General features: G+C 45.2%; 1 protein-coding gene across 1 annotated transcript in view; it reads left to right on the forward strand.

Annotated features, from left to right (window-relative positions):
• Park2 (parkin RBR E3 ubiquitin protein ligase) overlaps window positions 1-23,909 on the forward strand; it is a 1,020,418-nt gene that overhangs the window by 913,999 nt on the left and 82,510 nt on the right. The gene's annotated exons all lie outside the window — the stretch shown is intronic.

The raw sequence follows: 23,909 nt of genomic DNA on the forward strand, positions 1-23,909 counted from the left end.
CTCTCCTGCCATACTACCCAGCACCTAGCAAGCTTTCTTCTAAATAAAACTCATGAAATCCACGATGTTCTGTTTGCGTGTCTATTCCAACAAAAACGGCATGATGTTTGATGACTAAATCCAAACAGAACATCAAAGCAATGACTGTACTAAGTTCACAACCAACGTCGCCTGCAGAAGTGTTACAGGTCACTTTCTCCTCACGGTGACAGAGCGCCTGACGTAAACAACTCATAAACAAACAACTCAAGGCAGAAAAGCCTTGTTCCAGCTCATGGTTTCAGAGATTTTGATCCATGATCACTTGGTTCCTTGTTTCTAGGTCCATAGCAAGGCAAAAGCACGTGGAGGGAGTTGCTCATGGTGGACAGGAAATAGAATACCATGTTTACCCTGCAAAGTCATTTACCCTGGTAACCTCCTCCTCTAGCTGGATTCCACCTCCTAAAACACACACACACACACACACACACACACACACACACACACACACACACACACACACATAAAACTCCTCCAACATATAAGCCTGGAGTGGCCATTTCATTTTCAAACCATATCAGGAATTTCATCTTAAACTGATCTAATGAGCAACAATTGCTCACCCAGAATCACTATGGCCCCCCAGTGACCAAACTTAGAGGCCCAGCTAGTTCAGAGATGAAACAGACTGCAAAATAGGTCACGGTCAAAGACCAACTGACCTCTCTGTGGCCATCACAGCTGGTCCCACTGGGAATGCCTGTGTTCGTGGTGCTGCTGCTACATTCACGTGAAAGTTCAGAATCCTCTAAAAATCTGCCCATGGTGCTGTGCGAAGCACACACGTCAGAGGCGATGTCTCATTTCCTTGAGGGCAGGGTTTATTCAGGCTTTTGTTCAAGTATTAAAATGGCATGTTTGAGTCTCAAGAAGCAAGCAAGCTTCCCTGGAGCAACGGCCAGATCCTTAATATACCGTTCTGTGCAATTGAATTTCAGCATGAGCTTTATGGGACTTTATTACAAAGAGATTTCTATCCTAATTTCATCTTGCTTTTGGTAATTTGTCAGCCCTGCAAAGATGGATCAGTAACAAATTCTTTGAAATGGAAAGTATGTTCTTCCCGAGTGAAAAATGAATATATTTAGGCAAATGAATAATAAATTGCTTGTGTATGGCCCCTGTCTATCACTCTCTTATTCATCAGTTTGGAGGAAATAGAGGCTCCCTGCTTCATTAACCCAACCCAAGCCTCACCCCAGCTCTGACACAGACGAGTGACTCATTCCTCACAGCTCCCCTTATAACTCTGAGATGGAGCACAAGACAAATGCACCTCAGCCCAGGTTTAATGAGAGGATGCACACAGGAGGAGAGAGAGCAAACACAAGTCCACCATCAGTAACGCCTGCTAACTTCTCCCTGCGTAACTGAGTTGATTTCAACAAGCACTGATGGGTACTGGCCCTGTATGGGCAGCTAGGTGGGTGTCCATAGGACAAAAGTGGCCCGGAGGATTTCCTGTCATCTCTCTGTGTAAAATGCCTTCACGGTATTCTGTTTGAAAACCATTGTTCTCATGAGTCGTGCTTCCTTGGCAGCCCTGGATTCCTCTCCTCTGGTATTCAGACGTGTCGAAGAACCATCTGTAAAGACATAAGCACACATTCAAAATGGCCTCCAGCCTTCCCACGCAGTAAGACCCAGACCTGAAACTTTTAAAGACCTTCAGCTACAATTTTTCTTGTTCACATCTAGCTCTTAACGACTCATCTTTGGAAACTGCCAGGTATTTTTGTTTTTTGTAGAATATTCCAGAGAAAACTCATTTTTTTTTCTCTTTTAAGATTGGAGACTATAGAGAAGTCAAAAAAGAGTAAAGTTCAGAGGAGTTTCAAGCCATCGTTAAATACTGGATGTGGAGGTGCCTCCCTGTAATCTCTTCACTCAGATGCTGAGACAGGAGGATCTCAAGTTACAGAGGAGCAGTTGTATTTTAAGGTTTTTAGACTTGTTATCTTAAAGTAGTTGTTCAAAGGAGTTGCCATTAACAAAGCCGTGTATGAATCTAATATATTTTGATCAATGTCTCCCCTTTCAACATTCTTGCCCATCCCTCCCTTCCCCACCCATCCCTCACTCTTCTTAATTTTGTAGGATGTATGTTGGGTTCTTGTTTGCATTCTCTCCCCTCTTCATCCACCCCTCTCCCCTTGACCCTGCTGCACCCCTTTCCAGTACCCAGTTCCTGGTGTTTTATTTTGTTGAATTTGGTTGTGGCTTCACCTCCAGCCTGGCCGGTCCTGAATCGCAGCCCTCCTGGGGTCAGCCCTCCTGGGGTCCCTGGAGGCTCAGCACACTGGATCTGAGCATGCTGGGCCCTCCCTGGGCTTCCGCCCAGACCTTACAGATCTCTGCACCGTCGTGAGCTGGCCAACATGGCTGCACCACTAGGAGAAGCCTGGGGACCAACTTGGGGTCTCTCTTTCCGAGTAACACAGACTTGCGTTTTAAAGGAGCTTCTTATCCAAATACCGCCATCACCATTAGGAGAAATTCTAGTATTTTCCTTGAGCTGAGAAAGGGAACTGCGCTGTCAGCAGGCTGGTGTGAAGCACATGAGGATGAGCAGGGTTGGGAGGTCAACCCTGGAACAACAGCATGCCCACGTGCCAGTCCCCCTTCACCTCCGCTTTCTCCCCTTCACCGGCAGCTCACACTTCCCCCGTGAGCAGACGGGCCCAAGGCAAGGGCTCAGCGAGGGTCTACCCACTTGCTCTGAAGGCCGTGGCACTCTCCATGTATCTGCCCTAGAGGTGGCATCCATCATTTCCTTGCAGCCGGACAGGTGCGAAGGCAGGGAGGAACCTGGGGAGAGAGAGGAGGCCCTCGCGCTCGAACCCCCCATCCCCACCAGTGAACGCAGAGGCTTGCCTCTCACTGAGTGGACTCTGTGTGCGCAGGGCATGGTGTGGGGCACTGCAGGTGGCTGGGGGTGTCCGTCATTCCGCGTATGCATTTAGCATGAGAGTAAAACCAACGCCTTCAGCAAGCTGTTTTTCGTTGAATGTATCGCTCTAAACAGCTGTGATGATGGGACACAGGTTCGGACATGCCTGGGCATTAAGGCACTGAGATATAGCACACCCTTCCAGGAGGGGAATAGATGAGCAAATTCAGGGTGGGCCACAGCCCAAGGTCTTGACCAAGCCGGATCTAGGCTTGTGTGATGTCAGGAGAGCAGAACACAACTGCCAGTGAGCCAACAGTGGCCAGACACGGCAGGAAGAACAGACACGGGGGTGGGGAGGGGCCTGTGGCCTGGGTCCCCTCTCCCCAAAGCACGCTGGCTGCACAGCCAGAGAGCACAGCAGCCTGCACTGGGTCCCCTGTGTGGCCACTAACTGTGGCCCCTTCTCCCACCCTCAGCCCCCCTCCCCCGGCTGTTCCTCGCTCTGGGCAGAGGCACAGCCGTGTGAGGCCCTCTCAGGCCCAGGGCAGCTGGGCTGAGCTGGGCCCCAGCTCCTTACCATCTCCGCTCCCAGCTCGCCGCACGGACTGCTTCTGCTTCCGTGGGATTTTGTGGAATTGGACTAGCGGGGCAGGTTATCTCCTATGACTCGTTGTGGATTGTGCCTCGTGTCTGCACGTTCGGGGCTGTTAGACAGAGCAGGCGTCACTAATACAAGCCATGAAGCCGCCTCTCCATGTTTCAGCCACATAATAGACGTCTCCATTTTCAGGCCTGTCTCGAATGGATGAGACACGCTTCTTTCCTTATTCCGATCAGGCTGCTCTATGTGTATGGTGTGGATAGTGTATGTGTGTGTATGTGTGTGTCCATGTGTCTGTGTGTGCCCATGTTATGAAGATGGAGCCCAGAGTCTCCCCAGCCCTAGCCGCGAGGCCGCCTCCCAGGGTGGGTAATGACTGGAGCAGCAGGAGCTGTCTCCACTAAAGTGAGACATCCTTCTCCCAGACTAATGTTTTCTGCACCACTTGGCAGATTTCCCCCCTCCCAAGATCAGCCCATCTGCCATTTGGGGTCCAGTATAACCTGGCAACTTGCTGTCGAGGTTGGTCTTTCCATCACGCCCCCTGGCTTGGGGGTGCTTCGATTGAGGGGTACAATCCTTCCATGGAAGGCTTGTCTGGCTGCTTGGCGGGGCTGCGCTGTGCTCTGCTCGTGGCCCTGGTGCTGGGTGATCCTGAGGAGGGGACCGCGTGGCCCCCGGGGCTGTTGCACTCTATTAGTCATCACTGACTTACGCCCGCATAGCTGGAGTCCAGGAATGGTGCGTAGTCATTTTCTTTATTCTCCATAATGCTTATTTATTCTCACTACCAATTTCTCAAGAATCCAGACAGAAAAAGGACTCTTCGCAAATTTACCTCAGTCCTGTGCTCCTTTCTGGAGTTCATACTTAGGAGAAGAGAGAACTGGTGCATATGAACCATCACTTTGTTGCGAAAATTTCAATCATTTGACAAGTGTGTGGTGTAAAAAGGAGCCACTGTCGTATTTATTTTCCTTTACTTCTTACACTCATATTGTATTTCCAATCTGACACATTGGCTGCTCCTTTAGTACAGGACCCAAGTCTCCCAGGCCCATCTCTTCAAGGGATTAAATTTTTTTCTCTTTTAACAAATCTCTGCAAAGAACAGTTACTTCCCTTCCCTACTATCAATATTTTCACTGTTTATTAATCTGTAACGTCTCTATTAATAGTTCACGTCCACTGCTCTAAGAGATGGATTCATTTTCCTCAACTGGCAGAAGATCAGTAGTTGCTAGGACATCACACGCCCCAGGCTGGCAGAGGAAAACCTTGCTTGACCCGCCTTTTCAGATAGACACAACCTCTCTCCTGCATCCACACTTCACAGGGCCTTTCCCCGGTATTCACACATGGTAGAGCCACCACACTCTGTATACCATGGCCTCATGGGAAGGGCACCATTTCCAACACACATGGAGAAGACAGCTTTCAACCCATTTCACTTGGATGATGGGTTTATACCTTCTATCATTTGCTTTTAGAAAGACGGAACATGTCCATTTTTAATTTGCTCTTGATTTCCTTTAAAGCCAGCAAAATGATAACTTTTGCTCTGTTACCATCGCCTCGGAATACCCGCCCTGGTTGCTTATGCAAATAGCTGTGCTGGGTAATTAGGGCAAAGCATTTTGGTTAAATTGCCTTTCTGCACTGAGAACTCTATCGCAGATCAACCTTTGTAAGTAAATTGAACCTGCTGGGTTTGGAAATTTGAGTGTGAAGCACAAATGGGTACGTTTCTTCCATCAGCTCTGCCCTTCTGCCTTGGTCTTAGATGAACTTGAAACAAGGGCCTGAAGTAGAAATCTCAGCGCACACAGCCCACAGGCACCAGCGTGCTGTACGCTCCAACGGCTGAGTGCCTGTGGACGCTCATCTCCACAGAAGGCTGTCGGTTCTAGCAAGTTCTGTTCTACCACTAGACAGTGAAGACTTTATATTCACTTCCTTTAAAAATCTTCTTTTAAGATACAATTTTAAGTACTTATACATAAAGAATACTTCTCTAACTCATGTGTGTGAGTTTAGGAATTGGTTCCAGAAGCAGTGAGGAGCGTAGAGGATTGGCATGTGCCAAGCCTGGGAGTTGGGGAGCCCGGGCAGCACCCAGACCCAGCCCCCTGCCTGCAGTCCTGCCCTCTTCTGGCCCACAGAGGACTGACTTGAACAATAGATGAAAAGTTCTTAACTGAACTATTTTGTAGTGTGCAAACTGGCATTGTGCTTAAATTAAGGGCCTCTCCCTCTCGGTTGGTTTTTGCCAGTCAAAACTGGCACTCTGCACTTGAGCTGCAGCTCCATTTTCAGCTTTTTGGCTGGTTTATTGGAGATAAAAAGTCTCATGGATGTTTCTTCCCAGACTAGCTTCAAGTCACACTCAGCCTGCTGAGACCTGAATTATAGCTATAAGCCACCAGTGCCCAGCTCTGACATTTTAAATTGGGTTAACTTAAAAATATAAATTTTTGGCTTCTCTTTTAAAAATAAAATGGAGCTTGTATTACACTAGATGAAACAAAAACCATGAGGGAGAAAAAAGGGAAAACACATCAGCTACAGGTGAAATAGAATGTTCTTCTTCCAGCAACTCAGATGCTCTCTAAGTCTACCCTCTGGTCACTGCTCTTCCAACTCCTGTTTAGTTCCAAAACCCCATGGGTTGACTTCTACTTCTCCGAGGGCTTTCTTTCTCCTGGATCTCATGGAGAAGTTGCTTACTTTCTGTAAGAATGAAGGAACAGCTAAAATTAGGATGAAGTACCTTTTCTCAAGCACGGCTGAGAAAGATCTGGAAGGTATAGATGCCCAGAAACAGTGCTGAGCCAGCGCTCTGCCTTCTTACAAAAAAAAGGAAAAGAAAAAGCAATATGTTCCTGTCATTTTGTTCACAGATTCATCACAGCCAGGCACTCAGAAAACTGTCATCTTCTTTTTCTCAACTCTGGTCAATTCTGCATTTTCCTGGTGTTTAATTTAAGGCAAAATAAATAAATAAAAAAGTAAATAAATAAATGTGAGGCTGTAGATGCATTAGAAAAAACTCAACTTAGAGGAACAAAAATGATTGCAATTACATATCAATTGCAGAATTGATATGTAATGATAGGCTTTAGGCACGGGGCTTGTTAAATCTACGGAAAAGAAAGCCCCGGGTGGATTTATTCAGTACATTAAGGGACAGAGTGTGGATGACACAGACCAGTGATCAGAGCAATGGATGTGGTCTTCTAGTATAGCAGGAGACAGTTTGTTACCACGTGAAATAGGACCAGCAGTGCCATCTCAGGAGAAGCACGGTCGGCCAGAATGAACACTCACATCTATCTTCCTCCAGACAGGTTTTAAAGGACGGACATGTCCACAGGCATTCAGTGTCTTGTTCTGCCTGCAGGCAGGGGCTCCTGGCGGATGACTTCCAGAGACGTGGTCTGTGTCTTTGAGTCTGTAGAATCATATAAGCTCTTGAATCTGATTTTAGTGAATTCAAAAGCGAATACACATCAGCTTTTGGCCATAAGAAACCAAATGGCAAGGACACACATGCTTTGTGCTATTGAATTAACACCTGGAATCTCAGCTATTCATGCAATCATTTCTTTTATAGTCTGTGGTTGCAAACTAACAGTTATTAGTCTGCTGTGGCACTTTAAAAAATGGCACCGCTTTTATGCCTAGCATGCACAGTGCTTCTATTAGCAAAGTGTTTCCATGGATACGTTTAATCAGAAACTTGACTACCAAAAATAAGAACATAGAAGGCATTCCCATGGGTTAGGAATGGTAGGCCATTCAGTGCATCTACTGGAGTGGGCTGAGTGCCAGTTTTAAACCGGGACAGGCCTTGTGCACCCAGCCTGCCAAGATTAAAAAGTTAAGTCAAGGTATTGGAGGTGGAGGGGAGTGATTTAGATGAGGCTTGGAACCTGTTATTAAAATGTAGTTTTTGAAGTCTTGTAAGGAGGCTGGAATGAGGGATCACATGGAGATGTGGAGTCTGAAACGCCACCTAACGTGGCTTTGCGTGAGTCAGCGGACGCAGCTTGATGGCGAGATGCGGTCACCGATGAGCAGAGAGGCTGCAGCTTGTCCAGCAGTGGCCCCTCGTCCCAGCCCCGCTGCATCGGGAAGACGCAGACAAATGCGTGTCGCAACGCAGTGAGAGCATGTGCCGACGTCATCCTGTGGACACGGAGGGCCGATGCCTTTAGTCCCTCTGGGAGGAAATGGATCGGTCCATTTCACAGAGACAGACAAGCTTGGGAACGGCAAGCTGAAAAGATGCTGTGATTCAAAAGTCGTTCTCGCCAGGACCTTCTGATCAGAGTGCAAGGAACTCAGAGTGGCCACCTGCTCCGGCCATCACTCCTTCCTTGGGTGCCCAGCAGCCCCAGAGTTGCTCAGCCAGCTGATCTCATTCGCCTCCGTCATGGGGGATGAGGAGGAACGTCTACTTCCTGGGGTCATTGTAGACATTAAGCAAATTAAAACTTAGGAAAATCTCCCTGTGCGGTAATGGCAGAGGTTATGCTGGATAAATGGGTGGATTACAGGTTTCCTTTCTTTTTCTTGTCTCTGTATTTCTGAGGTCTGTCACCCACCTGTACCTGGATTCTCAGAATGAGGAGAAAGATCCCAGTCTGGCCCACACAGTGATGCCAGTTTTCTCACCAGTTTTCCACAGTGACTGTTTATCCCAGTTTGGACCCATTTTCTCCAGATCTTGAGACGTTTGAGACCTTTCTTCAAATCATCTTTTTTCTTTTCTTTTCTTTTTCTGTCTTCGAGCCTTTTGACTTCTGGATCTGAAAAAAATATCACCCTGCGTATTTCTCCACCGTGTCATTGATATGGCTTTAAAGGTGCATTAATATCTTCCCTCATGCTTGGAGAACAGACATGATATGTATTAACAAACTGTAAGTCAAGGTTGATCATCAGAATCGGGGATAAAGCCAGAGAGCGAGGCTGACCACAGAGACCTTGTGAGGCTGTCACTAGGCCAAGGACATCTTGACAGATTCAGAAAGAAGCCTGACCGTGAACATCATTATCGCTATCAGAATTCGCAGCCATTGGAAAAGAACACTCGCGTTTGACTGTGTGTGGGGGTCAGTCTGCAGTGCTGTGAATGATGTTTACAATCTTCCAAACAAAACAAAGCAAAAGCAAGTGCAGGCTGCACAGAGACCTCCAGGGAAGGGCAGGGACCCTCGGAGAAAGCTTTGGGGCACAGCACAACCATCGTCCCCAGCCCAGGCACCCAGGAACCCCAGCTCCACCCCCATGACCCACCTCTATTGGCTTCTGATTAAAAGTTCCTTCCTCCTGGGCCCAGGGTAGCCATTAAGTGAATTAAAACATGTAAAAAAGAAATCTTCACGCAGTGATCACAGAGGTTATTTAGGATAAAAATGGCATTTAACCCCAAAGGCTCCTTGGGAGAATTAACTAGATGATCCTTTTAAAGAATAGAGCACTAGCCAAGAATAAAGCTGAGGGTGGAGGCTACTGGATAAAAGATGTTTTTATCACTTATTCAAAAAAGATAAAAGTGACATCCAACAATCAGCCTGTGTTCTCTGGAGCAGGAGCAGCCATTTGCCCTGTTCTAACTCCTCTTAACCAATCCATATCACAGGCAAGGCCCACATCTTCCTGGCCCCATTTCCTTCTCCACCAAGAACACTGATTTGTAGTTCAGAAGCGCTATTTTGCTTGAGCCAGAGACATGCCCAGGAAGTCACTGGGTCCCTCAGTATCCACGGACGTACAATTGATGGAGATGTTTCTATAGAGGATCAGGCTTCACCATACACTGCTAATCCATCGGAACCTGCGGCATCAGATCCCTACTCAATCTGGGTCCCTCTGCCCCAGAACATCAGCTCATAACAACCACACAGCTGTCCTTCCCACCTGTTCACCATCGGACATGTATCTGGGCCAACTAAGGCCTTGATTGTGTGAGTGCCAGTCAGTACACGCTGTGCTGTGACTGCTTCCCCTCTGCGGGTCATGCTCCCGACACCACCATTTTCTTTCCCCTGCTTTTTTTGCCTCACCTTCAAGGGTACCTTGTCCGTGTGTATAAACGACAGACCAGACTGAGCCAGTTCTTTTGCTTTGGTTACTGTGTTTTGTGCGAGTCCTAGAGCTTTCATTCAGGGTCTTGAGCACTGTCCTTGAGCCTTTCTTTTGCTCAAGGCTAGTGCTCTAGCTCCACTTTGAGCTTTTTTCTGTGTGATTAACCAGAAATAGGCATCTCACTGACTTTCCTGCCTGGGCTGGCTAGGGTTACAGGCAGTAGCCACTGGTGCCTGGCTTGAGCCAGGTTCTTAAATGTCAGAGTCATTGGGTGCTAGTTTGAAGGAGGGTCTTGAATTCTGCTTACTCGGTAAGGTTGGCCAGAAGCGGTCCTTTACCATGCGCTCTGTTGACTTATGGGAGCTATCTGTTGTGTTGGTTTTCTACACTCCCAGAGATGGTGGTGAGTTCGGGGGATATGTGGTTATTGCCCTGCATGGCAGCCACTTGCTCTGTTGGTCTCAGTGTGCTCGGCTATGAAATGGGGACCGCACTAATTCTTCTCTAACAAGGGACCCAATAGACTAACATGGACAAAACACTCAGCCAGGGCATGGCACAAAAAGGGCACATATGGCAGCAGTAACAATACCATATTTGGAGGTTGATTCAGGTCGTCTGTGAAAACAGATTTCTATAAGAACTCATGGGAAAGAAGTGTTATGCCCGGGCGATTCAGTAGTTAGGTCAGGCTGTCTCAAATGGCTGATAGCCAGGCCGCCCTGGACTTGCTCACTTTCCCAACTGCACCTGTGGCTGGAAAACATGGCACTGTGTCCTCCCAAGGACATTACCCCGGCCCAGCCTCTGGTGAGGGCCATGCCATTTTAAGGAACTTCTTCCCTAGCCCAGCCCCATATCTTTGTTTTACAGACACCCTGGGAGGCTCTAGGGAGCTGTTGATGCTTACACAAAACTAGAGTGTGAGAATCCACAAAGGAGAAATGATCAACGTGGAATAGAAGACAGAGTGGGTGGTTACAGGGCAGAGAAACTTGTAACCGGCAGCCACGTGAAGGTCTGCTCACATGTGGAATCTAATTCCTGAGTCCTTCCAACAGACCAACCATAAAAGATGCTTTTTTCACAGACTAGGAGACAAACACAAGTTAATTTATTAAAATCTTAATAACTACCTTTTTAAATGAGCAAAACACCTGAATGGACACCTCATCAAAGAAGATAAAGATACACTGACAGCAAATAAGCATCTGAGAAGATGCCCGCATCATATGTTGTTCGGCACCTTCACATCACAGCCATGATGACAGACCACACACCTTTGAGAATGGCCAAACTCCAAAACACTGAGGCCACCGAAGGGTGAGGAGGCTGAGGAGCCACAGGACCTTGGTCCATTGCCAATGGGAACGAAAATGGTACAGCAAGATGGAAGACGGCTTAGCAGTTTCTAACAAAGTCAACAAGCAGAACTTGCTCTCCTTTGTTTGTATCCAAATTAGCTGAAAACTAATTTCCACATCTAAACTTTCACAGTGATGTTTATGACAACCGTACTCATAACTTCTAAAACTTGGAAACAACCAAGATGTCCTTCCGCTGCTGAACTGATACATTGGCACTTCAGAATAGGAATTTACTTAAGCCTAGAAGAAAATAAAAACTCCTCCTCACTTCAGAGATTTGGTCCTGAATATGATAACTTCAGCCCTAGAGCAGTAATTCTTAGACTTAATTGTCTCAGGAATTCTTAGACTAAGAATGGTCTCAGGAAAGGAATGCTTATTAAAAATGCAGAGACCACTGCTAAGTAATTCAGTAAATATGACATGAGACTCACAATTTGCATTTCTCATAAACATCCCCATTGACTTGGAATCAAGTGTTCATTTTCAGACCAGAGGTATATGTAAGAGGAGGGAGAGACAACAGGTTCTAAATTCTGTAAGAAGCTATACGTAAAGCAAGTGACTCAGATAGGAGGTATAAAATATAAAATAATGACAGACTTAGTTCCACATTAATACTTAGGAATAATATACACTTCACTAAGACATACTCCCTTTTTTACTTTTCAGAAAAAAAAGTCCTCTCTGTCTATATTTCCCACTTTTAATAAAGACATGGAACAGAGAACTATTTCTGTGTCACAGACATGGGATACAATGACAAAGAGTGACTGATTTAGCCCTTGAGGTAACAGGGGAGGAGGAGGACAGTTTCCTAAATCTCCACCTTACTAAGCCAATTTCAGCATCCATGCTCCCTTAGTCTTGAAATCTTGTCTCAGATTGTTTTAAAACATTCTGTGGGTCAAAATAAAATATGTGTGTGTGTGTGTGTGTGTGTGTGTGTGTGTGTGTGTGTGTGTGTGTGTATCCATCTATATGCTACTGACAGATTGTCACTTAATTGTAGGTATTTGTTCTAGATCATTGGTTCTCAGGCTGAGTTCTAAAAAATACCAGGATGTTGTGAGAGAGAAACAGAGGTTTCTGTGGAGGGTAAGAAGGCTAACCTCACTCTGTATCCCCAATACACAGACATGCACCCTATCATACTCCACACAAAAAACCATCTCTGCCTCTATTATTATACACAGCTGTGTCAGGCCAGACATCCCTTGAGAGGAGGATATGGCTGATCAGATTTCAAAAGAAAATCCTGGTCATTAGAATCTAAAGTTCATTGCACTAACAGCCCCCAAATTTTAGTTGAAAGCCAGGTTCTGCTTCTAACTCATGAGAAGTCTGTCGTGGTTGGCAAGGAGATCTCCCTCACCTCAATCTCATGCAGGGGTCGGCTGGTAGAGATCCCACAGGTCAAATGTCACTGAAGAAGGAGGGGAAAGATGGTGAGGTAGACATTATCAGTTAAAGGCTTTGGCCTTGACAAATGTACATCAGTTCCACTCTCATTTCATTGGCCAAATATGTATTACAACCACAGCTAACTTACAAGAGTCAAGAGAGTACAAGTGTCCTGTGAACAAGCTCTTGGGGACAAGAGAACCTAGAACAACACTACCACCACTAACACCCACCAAAGTGAATTCTAAGCCAATGATTGTGTTTTTACTACAGAATGAGGAATGCTACAGGATTGTTTTAGTAAAAGACTTGAAGATGATAAACATGAATACTAGTATTTTAAAGTAAATGTTCTATTTATTAATTGGCATACTATATAACAGGATAATGATTTGAAATCTGGATTTTTTAATCCTTGTAATGTTTTTGTATTGCCTATGTAATAAATAGATTAGAAATTTATTAATAATAACTTACCTTTTTCCCCTTTTGTGAACTTAACCAATCTAATAAGAGCTTCATAAATAACTAATGAAAAAGGCAGTCTCCAATGCATGTAAGATGAATCCTCCTCCGAGGGAAAATGAGACCCATCTATTGAACAACAAATATCTCCTTATGGAAGCAAAGGTTTCTTCTGTCCTGCTACTTAATCAGATTTAAAAGCATAATTGCCGTCATGCAATTTGAACTAAATATATTAAAGTGTTTCTTTTAAGTGAAAATAATTGGAAAACATCAGGGACAAGCATTTGTATTTGAGACACCTTGGGAGAATTAACCTTGGCAAAGGTTGGTGCAATTACAGCTACTTATTACTGCCGACGTTTTCCTCCCACCTTGGCAACAGGGAAAGCAAAATCCTGGCCTGGTATTGTTTGTATTTGATGTGAATTCTGCCCAATAGAAAAGGATAATTGAGTTAGCCTTCTAAATTGAAAGAGAAAGGTGGGGGCCACGGCAGCTGAAATCATCACTGCTCACATCTACAGACCGGAGAACTATACCCTGGTGCTTTTCCACGGGAAAAACAGATCATCAGCGAAGAGTGATTGTCTGTTATCTCTTCTAGTCACTTCTCGGGATGAGGAGATTTCTTTTCCTTAAGAAATCACCCTTTCTCAGAGTGTTTTGGAGGAAGCTGTCTCTGTATTCCAGAAGGCTGAATAATTATGTCCCTCCTGCCTCCTGTAATGGGACCCTCTGTTCTCCACTCACCTTCTTCTTTACCTCATGAGTTTCTTGAACCTCTTTAGCTGATCCAGGACTGAAGCTGGCAGAGCTGACAAGTGTCCACCCTGCAGACCACCTGCCCGCAATGCTTCCCACCTCTGTATATGGGCCTTCCTTTGACAGCATGCTGCAGCTGTTTGCTCTGGAGGAAAAAGGCAGTCAAAGCAGTTTGTTCATGGTATCTAGTTTCTGAGGCTGCCATAACAAAATACTACAAGCGAAGTGATGGGAAACAGCCGATATGTATGGAGGCTGCACATCAAATATCCAGCTGCTGACAAGACCTGCCTTTCCCGAAACCCACAGCATAAACCCGTCCTTGCTTCTGTCTACAGTGAGCTCCTGCCATTCTCAGCCGTCTTCTCCCTATGAGTCTCTCTGTTCTTGTTATAAGGAAGGCCACCATATTGCATGAAAGCTTACCCTACTCCAGTATGACTTGACTAATTCCACCTACACTGACACTTTTTAAATACAATCACATTCTGAGTACTGGAAGTTAAGACTGTACGGGATACAGTTCAACCTAAAACATTGGGTGGCAGGGTCCAGGCAGACCTCCTTGCCCTGGGTCACATAATGCTGATGTTCTTCTGCACGAGCCAGTGAAATCTCGTGAGATTTCATATTCAACACCTTAACTACATGTATGCTATGTGTCTTTCTTGATGGAAATAGAGTGTAGAGCTCTGGGCCTTGTGCTCAGTAGGCAGGAGCTCTCCTACTTGAGATAGGCTTCCAGCCCTTTTTGCTTTGGGATTTTCAAAACTGAGTCTTTCTTTATGGTGAGCTGGCCTGGGGCGCGGTCCTTCTGCTGGCAGCCCTCATACTCTGGGAGGACCCTGCCAAGCATCTGGGATCACAGATGCAAGCCATTACACCCAGCCTACATCCAGATTTTCAACAAATATCAGGGTCTTCTGTGCACCAAACATCATGCAAGTGCTGAGAGATCCCTGCCCTTCCCCCGACCCCAGCACTGGCAGTCCCAATGAGAATGAGGACACTAGAGAATCCCATACAGGCCTCCACCATCTCAGAAACAAAACCAGCTGGGTAAATGTAATGGAAACTTCTTTGTGTTCCCCCGGGAACTGTCCCCACAGGAGCCAGGATTTCCTGTGGTGAAGGAAACACAACCTTCTTGGGTTTGTGGCTCTGCTACCACCTCCTCCCTGCAGTCAAAGATAGCCAGTCACCAATTTGCCCTTCAGCATCTGAAGAAAAGAAGAAACAGGCACATGTGTTTCTTTTAAGAACGTAATTCAGAAACCCTGCATGTTGCTTCTGTTTGCATCCCAGCCACCACACATGGTCACATGATCTACTGAGCTGCAAGGAATGCTGGGAAATGTAGCCTAATGTCCAATTGTCTCGGGCCTAGATAAGACGAAGAAAGGAAGGGTAAATATGAAGAGGAGAACTAGAATACATCACATGTTGTCTGCCATTATAACCACCAAAGATTGTTTCCCTCTGGGTAGAATAGTGCTGTAAGTATGGCAGCCAGCCTATACAGTGAACACTTAAAATGTCATTAGGCCAAAGTGAGATGCTTTATAAATGTGCTATGCAAATCATATTTAAAAGAAAGTATAAAATATCTCTTGACTACTCTTGGTGTTGAGGCTATAAATTAGCAAATTTAAATTCACCTTCCTGGTGCTTTCCTCGGGAAGATGTAAGGTTCTCTCTAGATGTAAGTTGCATTTATGGCCAACATGCGGTGAGGCCTCAGAACCTTGCTGTGGAGCAGAGGAGGCAAATGTAAACTAAACTTCAAAATCAGGCGGAAAAGGGAGTCAAGGAGAGTAAGGAAGCTGGGACACGTCCCGGAGGGCCTCCATATTGTGCTAAAACGTGAGTATATCCACTCCAGAAAGCTTTTCTGCCAGAGCACGTTTACCCAGTGCCTCCTGGCATACTCTGAAACCACTCCGACCCATTTTCTTCCCATCAGATGAGCATATTACCTGTGTTTGGTTCAGAGTATTTATGTGTCAATCAGGTTAGATGTAGAAAGGTGTAACACAGTAGGCACACATAAAAATGCTCAAGACATTACTGAATGACTGAACCAGTGGCTAAAGAAACCATAAATTCAGTGCCTCCCTAAAGCTAACCTCAGGTGTTAAAATAATGTGGGGGAAAAACTCATTGATCATGAAACTTAATAAAAACAGTTGCTTGAATACAGAAAGTAAGTTGAAAAAAAAAAGTCTTAAACCCTTTCCCAAGATGCAGTTCCTTGTCTGTCTCAGAGGTTTGGAAAGGACCAGGCAGGCTTCTCAGCTGACAGAGACACCTGGTACCGTGATGGTGGAAAGCTGTTTTGGTTTGGCTTTGAAGTAAAACCAAGCCCATGGGCCTGGCCTGCCGGAGTAGCTGTGGGTAGTCAGGATAAAGGCTGATGGGGTGTCATTACGTGCTGAGGCACTGTGTCTGATTTTCTGATTTTTGCGAGCTGCCAAATGGTTATGAAAGTTAGAAACATTCCATTAAATCTGATATAAAGCTAAGTATAGGCTGTGTCTTTACGCACACACCAAATCATAGCTGCTGTCAAAAATTATTTCTCAGTCTCCGTCTCGGCGGTGGGTTCTGTGGGTGGGCCTGGTGACAGCTGATGGAGCTGCTCTGTGGTCGCAGGCTCTCGTCTGGCCTCTGTGGAGTTAGCCCTGTGTTCTGCCTTCAGGCTGTCACTTGGGTAGTCGGTACAGATGGCTTTTTGAAGGAATGCTAATTGAGGGATTTCAGTGTTCGCTTCTAACTAATCATTCTGACAGAGAATGTCTCCCCTGCAAAGGAGGAGGAGGAACCCAAGTTCTTTGGCTTCTCCGTACGAATATGTATCCTTTGTTCTCTCCAGCATGCATGAGCAAAATCCCCCCCCCCAGAAGGGAAGTGACCAAGCTGCTAACATTGCCCCTCTCTACACCTTTCTGCACCTGCATCTCCTCTCTCAGTGAACCTGTTCCTGCATAATCACAGACCGACATTCAGATTCTCTCATTGGTATCCTCCTTTATTTGGGGAGGAGAGTGGGGGGGTGGCATTGGGCCTTGAATTCAGGGCCTGGGTGTTGTCTCTTACCTTTTTGCTCAAGCCTGGTATTCTACCCCTTGAGCCACAGCTCCACTTCTGGCTCTTTGCTGGTTAATTGGGGATAAAAATGTCACAGACTTTCCCACCTAGGCTGGCTTTGAACCATGGTCTTCAGATCTCAGCCTCTTGAGTAGTTTGGATTACAGGCATAAGCCACCAGCACCCAAAAATACTTCTTTAGTTCCAGTAGTCATGTTCTAATAGTCTAGTTCATCAGTTTATCTGTTGGATAAATATGGATGATGTGACTTCTTTTAAGAATAATAATATAGACAATAAAGAAGTCCAGCTCTAGACTCAGACATCTTGAGTTCAATCCCAGCTCTAACACTTACAGATGCATGACATTATACAATTTACTTAAAATCACTGAGAGCCAGTTTCCTTCTATGGAAAATTGTATCAAGATAGTACCAGACTCATTTAGCAGCTTTAACTGTTCAATGAATTATAAAGTATAATGAGCTCAAAACATTTATTAAAATACGTGAATATTCAATAAATATTGTTTAATTATTGTATGTGCCAGATATTTGGAAGGAGGTGAAAATAGGGATAAAACACAATCTTCCCCTCTAAATTGTAAACCTTATAATATGATTACAAAAACATTCCAGAGCCAGGCGCCAATGGCTCATGCCCGTAATCCTAGCTACTTAGGAGGCTGAGATCTTAAGATCTTGGTTCAAAGCCAGGCCGGGCAGGAAAGTCCATGAGACTCTTATCTCCAATTAATTACCAGAAAACTAAAAATGGTGCTGTGGCTCAAGTGGTAGAGCGCTCATCTTGAGCTGAAGAGCTCAGAATCAGCACCCACCCAGAGTTCAAGCCCCACAACCAAAAAAAAAAAAATTATTTTCAGCTAGGTCACTTGACAACAAGTAAAATTTGAAGTTTGGTCATTATTTTTATCCTTTGTATCATTTAACTAGAATTTACTCTTACATTGTGTAACTGTCTTTATGCATGGATATATTTTAATGAAAATTAAGGTTTCAAAAATAGTATGAAACAATAAATTACATAGTGCGATTCTATCAAGCAATGAGATGTAATAATTATATAACATACTATTCTATTACCAAATTATAATATGTCACAGGACTCCTAACGTTCAGTTGGCCCACGTGGCACCCAGGGTGCGAATTTCCCTGCAGTATCAGGCTCTGCTCAGACCTGCCCAAGATGGACAGTCACTGGCTTGGGCCATTTTGGCTGCAGAAATCACTGAGGATATTTTCCTCTCATGAATAGCATCCTTTCTCCCTTCAGCACCCACTTCTGTGTTATAATTTCCCCTCTGTTCGTCAGCAGTATATGCTTCCTGTCCCAGACATCATCCTCCAATCTTCCCAGTTCCCTCATTCATAGTATTTCCAAACCACTGATTTGCACAGCCCCTCCCACCTGGCATAGCCAGTCCTTGCTGAGACATGATGTCCAGGGCACAGGGCAAGACCCCAGCTGGCTTCCATTAGAGGGCAAGACTATAGCAGCAGTACATCTCAGTGTGTGGAGGTCAGCAGCCCAGGACAGCCTGAGCTGATCACCAGTGAAAGCCTTCTCCACTCTGACTTCCCTGAGCAATCCCTCCCAGGGGTCATGATGTGCTTCTTTCTTTTGAATCCAGTTCACCCCTTACCAATTTTAACTTGTCATTCTGCAGCCACAATGTGGGTTCTTTCCTACAAGACTTAACTGACCCAGATTTGTGCCACCTATGTGAGAAGCATGTCATGGACAGAGATTGTGATTAGGGCAGGACAAAGGGCAAGCAGTATGCAACCTCATTATTATAATAATTAAACTTGCTTAGATCTTAACAACGTGCTTTCACTTAGCTGGAGATAGTTAACTGGCTTCTCAGGAACATAGATATAGAAGAGCCACCATTTGTTGAGTATTTTCTGTATGACAGGTCTTATACTAAGGTTTGTCTCAGTTCTCCAGAAATCCTAGGGAGATGAAGATTCAGGAGGTTAAGTAACTTGCCCAAAGTTCCAACAGTGGATGAAAAGGCTGGGATTTTAACTTCTACATGGTCATCTCTGACGTACATGTCTTTACCTAATGTGCCAGCTTCTCAGAGGGCACAGAGAGACTGGGGTATGCACCAAATCGCAGCCTCCTAAATGTGTGCCTTCCCTCATGACTAACAGAAACAATTCAGCCACCCAGGACTTACGGAGCCGGCCTAAAACATGCCCCGCTGAATCTCCTACAGAACCGCAGGGAAAGCCTGGGGGAGATAAATGTGGGATCCACACAACATGCTTTGCTGACAGTCGAGCCAACTGCCCAACTATAGAATTTTTAAAGAAGATCAATTCATTTCAGAAAAAAAAACCCAGAAGTAATAAGCTATGTAGCTGAGGCGTTCAAGTCTCAGGATGAGATCTGAGCATGAACAATGGCGTATCTCTGAACAATGAAGAAGTGTACATAGAGCAACAGAAGTAGAGCACAGGCTTCTGATTCTTGGGCCACTTCCTTCACTGAAGGAAGCTCTGTCCCTGCCTCTCCCCTTCCCCCCTCCCCCGCCCCAGCCATAATTCAAGACCATAGATAGTCTTCTTCAGCTCTATGAGAGGTGGTGAATTTTTATATCATTGTAAAGCAATTACTGGCCCTTCGTGTTCTCCATTTCCAGCATGAAGTTGGAAATGTGTAACAGGAACTTTCTTTCGGGCTTAACGCCTCTGCCCAGCAGTATGAGGGGACCAGATGCGCACAGTTGCTGGCAGGAGTCGCTGGAGCTCAGGTGGTTGCCGAACTTGGTGTTTCCATCATCAGCACCAAGCAGAGAGCCGGGGCTTCCTGCCCAGCCAGAGGAGTTGGCAGCTTCTCAGCAGCAAGGTCTCTGAAAGCGTTTCTTCCCTTGAGAACACTGCCATCTTTAGCCAATCAGCCAAGGCTTGACAATTCAAGAAAGAAGTTTAGGGCTGGGAAGGTGGCTCAGTGGTAGAGCACTTGCCTTGCATGCCTGAGGCCCTGGGTTCAATTCCTCAGCACCACATAAGAAAAAAGCCGTAAGTGGCTCTGTGGCTCAAGTGGTAGAGCACTAGCCTTGAGCTGAAGAGCTGAGGGACAGTGCCCAGGCCCAGAGTTCAGGCCCCACGACCGGACCCAAAAAAAAAAAAAAAGCCAAGCACTTGCTTAGCAGATGAGAAGCCCTGGGTTCTTCCCCCCAGTAATGGGGGGAAATAAATCCTCGGGCCCTATTCTTTTCTCTAGCCATTATTGCCAGCCTATTGAGAATGTATCCTAAGAACCCAAACTAGCTGTTACTAAGGATGAAATTGACATTGCAGCCAGGTGCTGGGGTCTCATGTTGATGATCCTAGCTAACCCAGAAGCAGAGATCTGAATGTCAAAGTTGGAAGGCAGCCTGGGCAGACAAATCTGAGAGACTCCTATCTCCAATTGACCAGCAAAAAACCCTGGTGCTAGAGGCATGGCTCAGGTGGAAGGGTACCAGTGGCGAGGGGAGAAACCTAAAGTCTGGCCCCTGCCCGTGCTAACATCTCTCCCCTTCGACGAGTCCAGTGCTCAGCCCTTGTCCTCTTTAGGGACCATGCCATTTGAATTGCCTGACTTGCCCCGTCTCCTTCACACCCCTCAGGTCTGAGGAATCTCATCTGTTTTATTCATGGAAGAATTGTGGGCATTTTGTAAATATTTATCTGAGGGGAGTGGAGAAGATGGAGAGGAAGGAAGGACATGGGAAGGAGAAGAGGAAATCACATTTAGCTGTTCATGAACGCATTGAACATCCCCTAAGCCAGTCATTACAGGAAGTGCAGGCCGGCAGCCATGAGCTCCCAGAGAGGCTGGTTGTGAGCGAGTAGGAAGTAATTATAATCCTCCCCTCACAAGCAAGTTTCATATATGTATGATCATAATAGCAGTTGGTACTTGGTCTGATTCAACTAATTTCTCCTTGTCGTTATTCAAAAGTGAAGCAGCTTCTGTCTCACCAAAGTGATCTTCAAGACTTGGGTGAAGTGATCTGCAGTGAAAACTTAGAATATAATTTAAAAAATCCTTTTCCTGACCTTCTAGGCCTCACCTGACCTCGGCTTTCCTAATCCATCATATTATCTTCCCAACATATGCCTTTCATTCTAGAAACTTCCTTAGCCATCCTGCCAGCCTCAAACTGTTTTCCTTGTCGTGGGATACACTGGTGAGTTTAGACGGACTAGGTGGTAGCCTAGGCTAACACGCTGAATTCTCCATCCGCCGTCAGCCATTGTGTAGCTGAATAGATCTGCGTAATGACTCTGTGCTTCCCTTTTTCCTTCTGTAACAATGTTGACCATGAAGGACTCCTTTGAGAATGAAACATTCCCACACACAGCCCTTGCCTGTGGTCTCCAGGGGACAGTCCAGAGGTGCTGGCCATTCTCCTGTGGCTGCATGAGCCAGTCACTCAGCTCAGGTATCCAACCTCATGAAGCTAGCCTGCCTCTCCTCTCTGTTCTGATTTGTGTCTGGCTGTTTACCATTTCCAATAGGAGCTCTCCCTAATTAAATTATAAGCTCCTTGAAGGGGAAATCAGTCGTACTAGCACAAAGCAAGTTCTTTAGAAAAAAAATCCTTGATTGATTAGCAGCAGGTATTATAGATCTGAGTGTACAATTCATGCTTCTCTGGTGCTTTAACTTCATGTTAAATATGTCTGTAATCTTATAAAAATGCTAGACTTCCACATTTAATCAAAGTCTTAATCGTAATGAGCAGCACTTATGAAAGGGTAATTAGCAGATTCCCAGAAGAACTGGAAATAGTAAATCGCTAATGGCATCCCCAAGGTTTTGCTTTTTGCTCTGATAAATTAAGTAATTTAATAATAGAGGCAGCGTGCACCAGAAGAGTACAAGACTCAGAGGCAGAGAAGCTGTGCTTTGATCTCTGTCCCTCCAACATATGGCCCTAGACCCAAGATTGGTCCTCTCGGGGTCTGGGCAGGTCATCCGCTGAGAGAAAGCTCCCGTGCCCTTAGTGGTTGTCATGGCAACTCTATCTGTCTTGCCTGATGCTGACTCTTCAAATTTTATGCTCCCCAAATGGGAAATCAATTTATTAGTTTTTAATTCATTAAAAAATTAGTTATTTGATTTTAATATTTATTTATTATAATAAATTAAAATTTTTACCTAGTGTGTTTTTTAAAGCATATTTCTGGGAAGTACTTTGCTGAGAATTAAATATCTCCTCTAGATAATATTCACAGTGCCTTCTACTTCTCAATTTCTATAAAATGTAGTCTAACCATTTTTTTCTGCCAAGAACCATTTGGATATTTATAACAACATTTATGGACTATATAAAATCAATGCAAGCAGACAGGCCCATACCCATTGGCTAAAATACCAGAGGTATATGTGTCTATTCCATCATATACCAAATGATTGCTCAGCCCAGTGTTTCTGACCCCTGGTCTACAGCCTAATAAAAAGTTAGGAATGTGACTCCAAGATAAGCTCCTCTCTAGCAGGTCTGAGACCCAGGGTTCAATGCTCAGCATTCTTTTAAATCATATTGAGAACTGGCATGGTGTAGGTCAGTGATAGAACGATCACTCAGCATCATGAGGCCCTGGGTAGGATTCCCAGAATCCACTGTCCCTGGCACAAACCACCCCTCACCCTTACAAAAATTAAACCCTAATAAATCTTGTAACTTAAAGCCTATAATCACTAGAAGTTTAAAACTCTCAATAGATTAATCCATATTTCTTTAACCTGAGTTTCCCATATTTTAAATTTTTAAAAAATAGCCCATGAACTCTTCTGTGAAACAATACCTAGGCACTAATAAAACTACTGTTTCTCTAAGACTCTAGTATATTCCAATTCAGGCCGGACTACTCAGGTTTTCTCAGGATTCCTGTTTCTCCTTGAACTTGCCATCATATCACTGAAATACTGGTTTCTAACTAGTTCATTTTAAGCAGAAACTCCTGTCTTAGATACATCTGAATCCCTGAGTGCTGCTTTAAGAAAATACTCATGTGAGTAGCTAACCCATAAACTGGAGGAACATGTTTCTCAGAATTCCAAGTCTGGGAAATCCAAGATCCAGACACCAGCAGTTCTAGTGTCTGAGGGCTGCTGTTCAGCTTCCAAGATGGTGCCTTACAACTGAAGCGAACATCTTTGGTCTCATACGGTGGAAGGAACCCAAAGAGCTTTCAACCATGAGCCCTCTGGTTAGAGTGCAAATTTCTTTCATGAGTTCCTTCCTGGAGCCCTACCTCTTAACACTTTGTCACTGGGAACTAAACTTCAACATAGATACTGAAGTCAGAATTGATTTGAGTGTTTGGACTAGAGCCATCTAAGATTCAGACTTCCTTGTCTCTTCTGACCTTTGATCCCACCCTACAGTTTGGGGAAAATGCAAGAAGGCCCAGGGCTTTTAAATAAGATCATTTTGCTTACGATGATAACTCACTATATTAATATTTACAGCTATTGCATCGTGACAGCAGCCAAGCACACAGGCTCGAGCTGTGCCTCACACACATCCATCACTCTGCATTGAAGGCATGCAGAGGCAAACCTGAATCAGGACAAGGAAAGCAGGCAACTGGGGCCCAGGTTTTATTATAGAGAGTCAACAGGGAGATTACCAAAGCTAGCCGATGGAGATACCATGCACTTAGGACCTACCCCGGGACTGGTAGGAACAGGAAATAAAAGACCCTCTGCCTGCTGCACTTAGCCTATCCCATGAAATCCAATTTATTTTGTGAAAGGACCTAAGGCATGTAGCCATTCGAATGACTGGTTTGGTGCATAATGAACTCCCAAACCTATTAATAGATTTGTGATAGCCTGAATGTTGATTTATTGGAAATGTCACTCCAGCCCTTGCCCATTTATTCTTCAATCTAATATGTGCTAAATGCGCTTGGGTCTATCAGCCTGATCCTTTCCCTCTGATGGGAGTTAGGAACCACTCAGAGCCAGGCTGGTGAGAGAACAGTGGTTAGGAACTGGGGTGGGCGGCTCCCCAAGGGGGCCTCTGGTGAGATCTGGAGACAGCTCTGGTCCTCACGGCTGGGAGCACTACTGGCATCTAGTGGACAGAAGCAAGGAAACAGCGGAGGTTCACAAACAGGACGCACAGACTCAAGGTCAATGCCAGGGTGGGAAGCCTGAG

This window comes from Dipodomys ordii, unplaced genomic scaffold (assembly GCF_000151885.1).
Source record: "Dipodomys ordii isolate 6190 unplaced genomic scaffold, Dord_2.0 Scaffold77, whole genome shotgun sequence".
NCBI lineage: Eukaryota > Metazoa > Chordata > Mammalia > Rodentia > Heteromyidae > Dipodomys > Dipodomys ordii.